Source organism: Terrapene carolina, unplaced genomic scaffold, assembly GCF_002925995.2.
Source record: "Terrapene carolina triunguis isolate 2854851 unplaced genomic scaffold, T_m_triunguis-2.0 Scaffold137, whole genome shotgun sequence".
Taxonomy (NCBI): domain Eukaryota; kingdom Metazoa; phylum Chordata; order Testudines; family Emydidae; genus Terrapene; species Terrapene triunguis.
In genome coordinates this window covers 1,501,611-1,512,036 of record NW_020664488.1, presented here as the reverse complement: position 1 = coordinate 1,512,036, position 10,426 = coordinate 1,501,611, and the positions used below count along the sequence as shown (strand labels likewise).

General features: G+C 47.4%; 1 protein-coding gene across 1 annotated transcript in view; it reads right to left on the bottom strand.

The window, feature by feature from the left end:
- Positions 1 to 3,887, bottom strand: part of LOC113406758 (exocyst complex component 1-like) — a 12,903-nt gene extending 9,016 nt beyond the window's left edge. Inside the window, exon 1 of the mRNA XM_029911950.1 lies at positions 3,809 to 3,887. The gene's annotated coding sequence lies outside the window, so the exon portion shown is untranslated. The remainder of the gene's footprint in view (positions 1 to 3,808) is intronic.
- Between the last annotated feature and the right edge of the window lie 6,539 nt (positions 3,888 to 10,426).

Below are 10,426 nucleotides of genomic sequence, written 5' to 3'. Positions count from 1 at the left end.
CCTGTGGCACCTTATAGACTAACAGAAGTATTGGAGCATAACCTTTCATGGGTGAATACAGTACTTCAGTGAAGATGCTACCTACACTGATGGGAGGGATTATCCTGGTGGCATAGATAATCCAGCTCTCTGAGAGCAGTCTTCACACAGGGTTAGGTAAATTTAACTGCATCGCTCAGGGGTGTGGATTTTTCACATCCCTGAGCGACACATTTATACCAACCTAATTTCCTAGAGTAGGCCAAGCCTTAAGATATGTCTACTCTTAAAACAGTGCAGCCGCAGTTCCCCGTTCCCGGCCAATGGGAGCTGCTAGGGGCGGTGCCTGAAGCAACAGCCACACACACCCCTGCGCCCCTCCTCCCCCAGGTTTCGGCCGCTTCCCGGCGCAGCGCGGTGCAGGGGCAGGGCAGGCAGGCAGGCAGGGAGCCTGCCCTGCCCCCGGTGCGCGTCGGGCTGGAGCCCGCCCCCTGAACCCCTCCTGCAGCCGAACCCCCTGCCCTGAGCCCCCTGTCACACCCCGCACCCCTCCTGCATCCCGACCCCCTGCCCTGAAACCGCTGCTGCACCCCGCACCCCTCCTGCACCCCGACCCCCTGCCCTGAGCCCCCTGCTGCACCCTGAGCCCCCTGCCCTGAGCCCCCTGCCGCACCCTGCACCCTAACCCCTTGCTGTACCCCTCACCCCTCCTGCACCCCACACCCCAACTCCCTGCCCTGAGCCCCCACCACACCCCACACCCCTCCTGCCCCCCCTGGGGGCAGGGAGGGGGCAGAGTTGGGATTTCGGGGAAGGGGTTGGAATGGGGGCAGGGGCAGGGCCTCATTGAAGGGGTGGAGTGGGGGCGGGGCTGAGGGCGGTGGGGTGGGGAGGTGTCAGTAAATGCGGCCCTCGGGCCAATGTACTAGTCCTCATGTGGCCCTCGTGGTCATTTGAGTTTGAGACCCCTGTTCTAAAGTGATAGCCCTACCATGACCAGTGACTTAACAATAACACTGCGATGGTCAAGGTTTGGATGCCCAATTCCCAGTGAAATGAATAGCTCTGGGCACACTTTTGACCCCCCAGTCCAGTGTCCTATCCTGTCTCAAGATACAATACTATCAGAATTCTTGCAGTTACCTTGATAATATATTTGCTCCTATTTCTGTGCTTTGTTTCCCCGTGTGAGCAGACTAGAAGCAGTGATAAAGAACCCTTTCACACAACCACTCTGCTGAGTAAACACTTGGTACTAACCAGCACTGCCCCGAGTCCTGTGACATTTCAGGCAATTTGACCCAAATTTGTCCTATTCCACACTCATTTACACGGATGTAAGCCATGGGCATGACGACTGATTTTCACCAGTGTAAATGTGATTTGAATACAAGCCAACATTTTTTTGTCCCATTGACTTCATTCATTCATTGTCCAACTGGCTTCAAGTACTGGATTGACTGAGGGACAAATCTTACCCACCTGTCTTCTTGTGATATTAGTTAGCAACAGTCCCCTATTTATCTGTCCTATGTAGTTATAAGTCTGCTGTTACCATAGCATCTGAGCACTTCACAATCTTTAATGTAGTTATCCTGAATATACACCCCTGTGCAGTAGGACAGTGCCACTATCCCAACTTTATAACCAGGAACTGAGGCACAAAGAGGCTAAGTGACTTGCCCAAGGTCACACAGCAAGTCTGTGGCAGAACATTGCCTTGCCCATGTCTCCTGAGTCCCAAGCCAGTGCCCTGCCATTAGAGCATCCCACCTCTCTTGGTGGGAACTGGACAGTACATGCCTTTGAATGACACAGTGCGTGTGTCCATACTGCAAGATTAGCCGGGTCTGTGGGAGCCAGGCTTATGGACTTGGTGTTTCCAAATCTGCGCTTAATAATAATATATGGAGATATACCTATCTCATAGAGCTGGAAGGGACCCTGAAAGGTCATCAAGTCCAGCCCCCTGCCTTCACTAGCAGGACCAAGTACTGATTTTGCCCCAGATCCCTAAGTGGCCCCCTCAAGGATTGAACTTACAACCCTGGGTTTAGCAGTCCAATGCTCAAACCACTGAGCTATCCCTCCCCCCATAAGAGACCACACTGCATAGTAACCCTACAATTGCTGGACCAGGGTCTCGCAGCTGTGCTGATGTGTCCACACTGCACTAGGCAGATCTTCTGACTCTGGTTAGAAAATGCAGTTTTGTCAAAACATGGGATTGTGTTGACGGGAGAAAGTCGATTTCCTTTGTTTTGATAATGTAAAACAGTTTGTTTCCACTTTAGTGTTTTGATTCATTTTATTTTGACTCTTATATGATATGAACTATTGATATTTTATTGATATACAGCACACACCCGGTTATCTGAATGCCCTGGAAGACAGCCAAAACTTTTGGATAACTAGAAGTGCTGTTGAGCTGCAGCATCACTGATGTGGAAATATGTAGAACAAAGGGAGTAATGCTGATGTTGGTTTAATACTGTCCTTGGTTTTTTACTCTTTAATAAATTACAAACTTTACTGAATTTATTAAAACACCAAAATTGTATTAAAATGACTGTGGTCGTCATTTAATTCTGAATTAGTCATAACTGTCCTGCCAAGCTGCTGCTGTTGCTGATACAGGATTAGATCTCAGTAACTGCAGGTAGCTGCTATACAAAGTCATTGATTAGCACTAACAGGTGCTAAGAGGCTAATTGAGAAGTTATGAGTGGATGATTAACTCTAGGGCTACACGGGAGACACTGTGGATTCAGATAATTAGGATTTTTGGATAAAGGGCATTTGGATAAGTGGGAGTGTACTGGATTATATTTAACGTTATGGGTATTTGTATGTAATAGAGAGACAAGGTGATATCTTTTATTGGTCTAACTTCTACTGGTGAAATAGACACGCTTTTGAGCTACACCGAGCTCTTCTTTTATTACAATGTTTTGACATCATTGGAATGAAACATTTGATCATTCCAAATACAATTTTTTTTTGGAATTTGTGTGGTAAATTTCAACTTTCGTTCCGATTCAGAATGAAAGCAATTTCGAAGTGTCAATTTCCCATGGAACGTAAATTCCATTTTCTAACCAGCTCTGCTCCCAGGTCACTGCCACAGAGGGGACAAAAATGATAGATCTACTTTGCATGTCCAAATACTCCACTAAGATGCAGGCTGTCTGTCTGTTATTTGTATTACAGTAGTGCTTAGGAGCTCTAACCTCATAGCATTTGCTGTAATAGTCAAATAACCTCTGGCTGAGTTACTGAAGTCCTCAAATCTTGATTTAAAGACTTCAAGTTACAGAGAATCCACCATGTACTCTAGTTCACACCTGCAAGTGACCCCTGCCCCATGCTTCAGAGCAAGGTGAAAAACCCTAGGGTCTCTGCCACTCTGACCTGGGGGAAAATTCCTTCCTGACCCCAAATATGGTGATTGGTTAGAACCTGAGCATGCGGGCAAGACCCACCAGCCAGAAACTTGGGAATGAATTCTCAGAGCCCTCCTCATCTAGTGTCCCATAAGCAGCCATTGGCAATATATGCTAATAGCAGTCATGGATGGGCCATATGCTACTGTAGGCAATCTCATCATACCATCTTCTCCATAAATTTATCATGGACCAGAAGACAATTGTGCTAGGCGCTGCACAAATGCGTGCTGTTGGGGTGTGTCCCCTGAAATGCCTGATGAAGGGTGGAGAGGTATGAAATCACCACAGTCATGAGACAAAAACCCCTTGTCATATGCAGCCAATTCCTCAGACACAAACTCCCAGGAATTCCAGGCACGACAGATCACTTATCATCCACGTACTCGGTCTTAGTCTTGGGCCAATGAGACTTCTCAGGAAACGCTACATCCTTCCCTCCCTTGCTTGTGGCAGGTAGCTGAAAGAAAGAATGGGGGGAGGGAGAGTACCATTCCTCTTGAGAGACTTCCATTCTCCCACTTGGAGGGTAGAAGATAAATTTTATGTGTCAACTCAGCAGAAGTAGTAGTGCCTCACACTACAACTCCATATACAAGCTTAGGGACACAGTCATAGAGATGCTAAGTTAGATAAGAAATTGCTCAAGCATCAGGTTAATCTCAGCTCCTTGCTCCCAAAGGTTAACTCTCTCATGGTAGGATCAATGGCTCACTTAGCTGACTTACCCCGAGCCCCTCTTGGTCTGCAGCATCCTGACTCAGCATAAAGAATTTCTCAATAAACCTCTGCTCTGCAATGCACAGGGGTTGCAGCTCCCTCAACACCTGCTCCAGCATCTGCTTAGAAACAATCAGATACATTACACACATTGTTAAATACTGTCTCCCACCTAGCATGCCTCAGTCTTTCCTCCTGTCCCCAGAGCTTCACGGTCACTACTACCAGGCAACAGCAGGAGCATTTAGAGTATTGCTGTGCTAATTGCCACACTGTTTCGGAATTCCCAGATCTACTGTACATGAAGCCTTTTAATCTGGAGCAAATTTTACCCTGGCTGGATCTGTAAACATGGCCAGTGTGGTACCCAGTTTGATCTCAGCAGCATGGAATAAATGACACTGTGGCCTGCTGCAGGCCAAGGAGGGGATTCGGGAAAAACCACAGGCAAAGGTTTGGAGGCTAAAAGTGCAGCAAGTTCTCCAGGAGTCTGTGACTGAGGGCCTGCCCCCATTTTACATCTCCAGTCTGGAATTGTGCTTCTCATGGAGAGCTGGGTGAATAATGGATTTTTTCGGTTTGTTGTTAATTCTGAAAAATTATAAAAGATTGTTTTAGGTTGAACTGAAAGCAGGTTTTTTTTCTGAATTTTTGGTAAATTGGAAAAAAAATTGGGGTTGAATTAAATGTTTCCATTTTTAAACATTTTTAATTAAAAAGATAAAATTAAAGGAAACTTGGAAATAAAAAGTCCTTTTGAACCAAAATATTGAAATGTTTCATTCTGACTTTTTTTTTTGGAATTTTTTTAGGTTTTCTTTCTGACAAACAATTGGGTGAAACTAGCATGAAATTGACAAAATGTTTTGGTGCCATCAAATCTGCGCTTTTCGGCTGAAAATGTTTGCCCAGCTCTATTCTCAAGTGACTCTATGTTAGGTGACCTGATCATGCCTTTGTCCCTCTTTAAGATGCCACATCCACTGTATGTTTTGATAGTAACTAGGAGGTGCTCTTGATTAATCCTCCTCTGTGCTGCCCCCAGACATGTATGCTATCATGCAGGAGTTCAGCTCAGAGCCCCGACTCCATCCTTCCACACACCTATGTTGGGAACCCCCCGCCTGGAATCTACTTGTGGGTGTCACAATCAGAGAGCTCTCTCACAAACACCGAGCTAGGGTCGGAGAAGAAGCAGGTTGCCTCATTCTCTTTGTTCAGTTAAAAAAACAACCCCTACACAACATCAACAACAACAAAAAACTACATTTGATTTGTGTCCCCTTGACGTAGACTCCATGTAGCGCCTAGAAGACAAGTGCCTGAAGTATGTGCTTAGGCAATCTGCGCCTGTTACAGGTAGAGAACAACTCTGCTCCATTAATTCATGGACAGAAGGGAGGAGTATTGGATTTGTGCATATTCCATAGCCACCTTTCTAAAACATAAGTCCCATCTTCTTCTATTAACTCTCAGTTCCTTACTTTGACAACATTTCCTCTGTCCAGTTCATCCTCTTCCCCTTCTCCGCTGTCAGCGAGACAGAACTGAGGGTGCTGTCTGCTCCCACAGGCCACCTGCTTGTCTAGACCTTCTTGAAAACCTGGAACAGACATAACTTCTGCAGGCTTTTGTATTTACCTGTGTCTCTTTGCTTCTCTCCCTCTCCAAGCCGTTACACAGTAGCCATGCACGGAGTTCCTGGGCGATGCTCTGGAACTGCTCCCCACAAAGCCAGTCAGGACTTTGGGGAGCCTCCTGTCCCTTGGAGCAGACTGTCTTCAGGGTAAGAAGCTTACACAGCTTCACCTCCTGGGTCTGACCTTGGAGCATTCAGCATATGCCCCTCCGTGCACTTCCCACAGCGAGTCCGCCCAGGCGGGGTCCTGGGGAAACCAGAGGTCCTGCACGCACCCCAACTTCGCAGTCAGACGTGACTCTCAGCCAGCCAGTAAAACAGAGGTTTATTAGATGACAGGAACACGGTCTAAAACAGAGCTTGTAGGTACATAGAACGGGATCCCTCAGCTGGGTCCATTCTGGGGCACAGCGAGCCAGACACCCATGTCTGCACTCACTCCCCGTCCCCAGCCAGCTCCAAACTGCAACCCCCTCCAGCCCCTCCTTTCTGGCCTTTGTCTCTTTCCCAGGCCAGGAGGTCACCTGATCTCTTTGTTCACCTTTAGTTATCCCCTTGCAAGGGGGGAAGGGCCCTGGCCATTTGTTGCCAGGAGACAGATTGTCGGCCATTTACACACACTGGAGACTTAGGAAATGCATATGGAAAACTGAGGCACCCACACAGTATTCAGCGGAAACATTAAGAACAGTCCCACTTCGTCACACCTGTGTCTCTTTGCTTCTCTCCCCCTCCAAGCTGTGACACAGTAGCCATGTCAACATGTCAACCATAGAGATGATCACCTATAGCTATCCATCCACTCACTCAGCCAACCAGGCATACATGATGGGAGGATCTGGGTATTAGTTGAATTGAATCAGAGTACTCTAGGCAGTGGGACAGCCATATTAAAATAGTCAGGGGGGACAGGAGTGAGAATGCGTAAGTCTTACTGCAACTTTGAAAGGGATGTAAACAAGGGAGTAGAAAGTTGAAGAAGGGATCTCCCGCCTATTCTGCACAAGACTTTCACCTATGGTCATAAGCTTAACTCTCAACTCTCATAGACCGCATTTGTTCTCTGATGTTACTGTCAGGTGATTCAGCCCTTCCCTGTTACACCTGCTGCTTCCATATGGCCCAGTTGGCTTTATGGAAACCGGCCCTTACTGCCTGATTGACACGAGACACAGATTCCGATGGACGTCCTATTGTGGTCTCATTTCTCTCTCTCTCTCCTGTTATCACCCTTCTCTTCTCTCTCCCCTTCTCATCTACTGCTCTCCTTCCAGTGCCGCTTGTCCCCTTACTACTCAATAGTAGTACAGATGTAGGAAAATCTGGGAATGAGAAATCCTGGATGCTATGGATCCTCCAGTTGGTATAAATCAATAAAACCGGTTGAAAATTTTCCATCAGAACTTTTTTTGATGGAGAATAGGGTTTTAGATCAAACAATTTTCATGGAAAGTTACTGCTTTCCTCAGTTTTTTTTGATTGACGTAAAACCGAAAATATTCATCTGAAAACTGAACATCTTTTCAGTTTTTGGCCCAAAATTTATATTGTTTTGGCAGTTTTGGGACAAAACGTTAAAATTTTCTGCTGAAAATGTCAACAAAAAACCAAACAAAAAATGGTTTTTTTCACTGAAACTTTCTGCGTGAATAAAACTAACACTTTCCAGCCAGCCCTAAAAAAATCAACCCAACTCCACTAACATCAATGGTGCTATGCTGATTTATGCCAGCTGAGGAGCTAGCTTTAAAAATCTGGGACACCTAGAGTAACTGTCTCAGAGTCCTGCCCTTTCTGCACACAGGATGAGTGCAGCCACCTTTCTTTGGAAAAGATTTAGCCGAGGTTCTAAACGTTCAGAGAAGGACAACAAGGGTAATTAGAGATCTGGGCAAGCCTTGCTTATCTATCTCTCTGTCTCAATAAATGACAAAAACCCCCAAAACCCTATTATTTCAGTTTTGCAAAAATCACCAAAAGAATTTTCTAACACGACACAAAATCTTTTCAACCACTCTCTGCATAAAGAGGATGATAAAGCAATGACATTTTACTTCATTTAAAAAAAAATAGCAACAAGAATTTTTCAAGACAGGAAATTACAGCCTGGAAAAAAGAATGGATAGAAGATAGAACTATTCAGTGATAGCTAAGTGAAAACTGTTCAGTTCCTTTTTTTAACCTTACTCCGTAACATGAGAACAAGGGGATGCTTGAAATCAAAGGGCAGTACATTTAGAACCAATAGATGGAAATAATTCTTTATGCAGCATGCAGTCAGCCCAAAGAATCCAGTGCCACAAGAGCTAGTTGAGACAAATAGACAGTGAGACATAGGGTGTGACTGGGAGATTGCTTTATCACTGTGTCACATTATGGATGTGCTGTGGCAGGTGTGGACTGCAGACTGATACTGGGGTTCAGTCTTCTAGCCATTCTTTTTTACAGGCCTTAATTTCCTGTCTTGAAAAATTCTTGTTGCAATCCAAGGGAAATCAACACCCTCCTACTGAGGGCAGGGAAGAGCAAGGAAAATAATGGAATAGAGCAAGCAGAGGTGAAAGTAAGCGAGTCCGGTCCGGTACGGCGTACCAGTAAGAGCCAGTACGCTGTGCCGGACTGGACTGGCTTCCGCGGCGGTGATTTAATGGGCCCAGGGCTCCAGCCGCTGCGAGGAGCCACGGGCCCTTTAAATCCCTGCCGGATCTCCGGCAGCCGGGCTCCCAAGGTGATTTAAAGGGCCCGGAGCTCCACGGTGGCCGGAGCCCCGGGCCTTTTAATTCGCTCCTGAGCCCCAGGGCTCCCAGCCACCTCTGCAGCTGGTAGCTCCAGGGTGATTTAAAGGCCCTGGGGCTCCCAGCCACAGCCGGAGCCCCAGGGCCTTTAAATCTTGAAAGGCCCCGCCTCTTCTGGCTGAGGCCACGCCTCTTCTGGTTGAGGCCACACCCCCACTCAGGACTCCGGCGTTCCGGTAAGTCCTTTAAGTTACTTTCACCCCTGAGAGCAAGTATAACCTAGCGCTTCAGGCTCTCAATCATTTCACTGGGCAACTGCAGCCCTGCGTTGCTGCTCCTGTATGGTGCTGTATTACATAGGGCAAGCATCCAGGCTTGCTCAAAAATGGGGACTCCCGGCTATAAGCAGGAACTGCTGACTTCTCCTGTGAATCCACAACACTGGGAGGGATTCCCTCTATCGGGGAATACAGTACTTTCAATAAGAGATTACCCAGATCCGTATCTCTGTAGCGCAGTGCACAGGAAACTCGGGGACGCCACCGCTGCAGAGTGCAATCTGCTTTTACCGAAGGAATCTCCAGTGGGATTCTCTGTTTCCCATCAGCAAATGAGATCTGACAAAATATGGGTGCCTTTGTGGGTTAATCTGTGTGTGGAGGAGGGAGGGGGGATTCTGGCTCACCTCCCTGGCCACCTTCTCTTCCTCAGTGTCAGGTCACTCCACATGAAGCCACTGATCTATTAGCATTGCAAAAACGGCTAGCTACACTGGGAATGAGCAGTGCTGTACAGGGGCGGCTCTAGCTTTTTTGCCACCCCAAGCACGGCAGGCAGGTTGCCTTCGGCGGCATGCCTGCGGGAGGTCCACCGGTCCCGCGGATTCGGCGTACCCGCCGCCGAATTGCCGCCGAATCCGCAGGCCCGGCGGACCTCCCGCAGGCAAGCCGCCAAAGGCTGCCTGACTATTGCCCTGGCAGGTCGCCCCCCGCGGCTTGCCGCCCCAGGCACGTGCTTGGAGCACTGGTGCCTGGAGCCGCCACTGGCGCTGTACAGACTACAGCAATTCTGTGCTGCAGAGGATTTCAGTATTTTGAAATCTGGTTTTGTTCCCATTTGGAACGAAAACCAAACATTTCAAAATTCTGCCTGAAAGGGAATGAGGCCCTGGCTGGGGCAGTCCTCCTGGCCTTAGATACCCTGGGATCCCATGCTGCTGAGAAGCCACAAGCCTTGGAGTCGGGATTCCAAAGGCTTCCAGAGATGGGCTGCCAAAGTGCCAGACAGGCAAGCTGTCAGGAAGCTGTCAGGAAGCGAGGCAGGTTTCCAATGGAATGCTACCAGGGTTTCATCAGAACTTTGTCAAAATCGAACCCTCTCTGCAAAACAGATCAATTTCACCGTATTCCAGAAAAGAAAAAAAAAAAGTTCCATCAGTATTCTTTGGACTAGCTCTAGTGATGAGGTTGGTTGACTTCTCCTATGGTATCCGTTATTGTCAGCCACTACTGTATTTGAGGCAGTATGTTCCTGATTTTCTGAGCCAAGCACAGGTTAGTAATGTAGAGATGCATACACTGGAAGTTGTTTCTGAGCTCTGTAAGCAATGATATGGGAGCATAAGCTTGCATGAGACACAGTCCCCCTCATCTTTTTTCTTCCTTTTTGCTCCTGCAGTGTTTCCAAGATATCCTGGGTAAATCTGTGTAGAGAGTGACAGAGAGTGGGGTACGAGATGTGCCCTCTTCAGAAGCAGATGGATACAACAGGCAAAGATTTGGAAGCCAAGTTAGCCTTTTTTCTAAAAATTCCCACCATCATTAACATGAGTTCAGTTCCAGCAATGCCGAGAGCTCTGCAGTAGATGGGCTGCCAGTTCTCACTGCCATTTTAAGCATTGCACCAGTGAG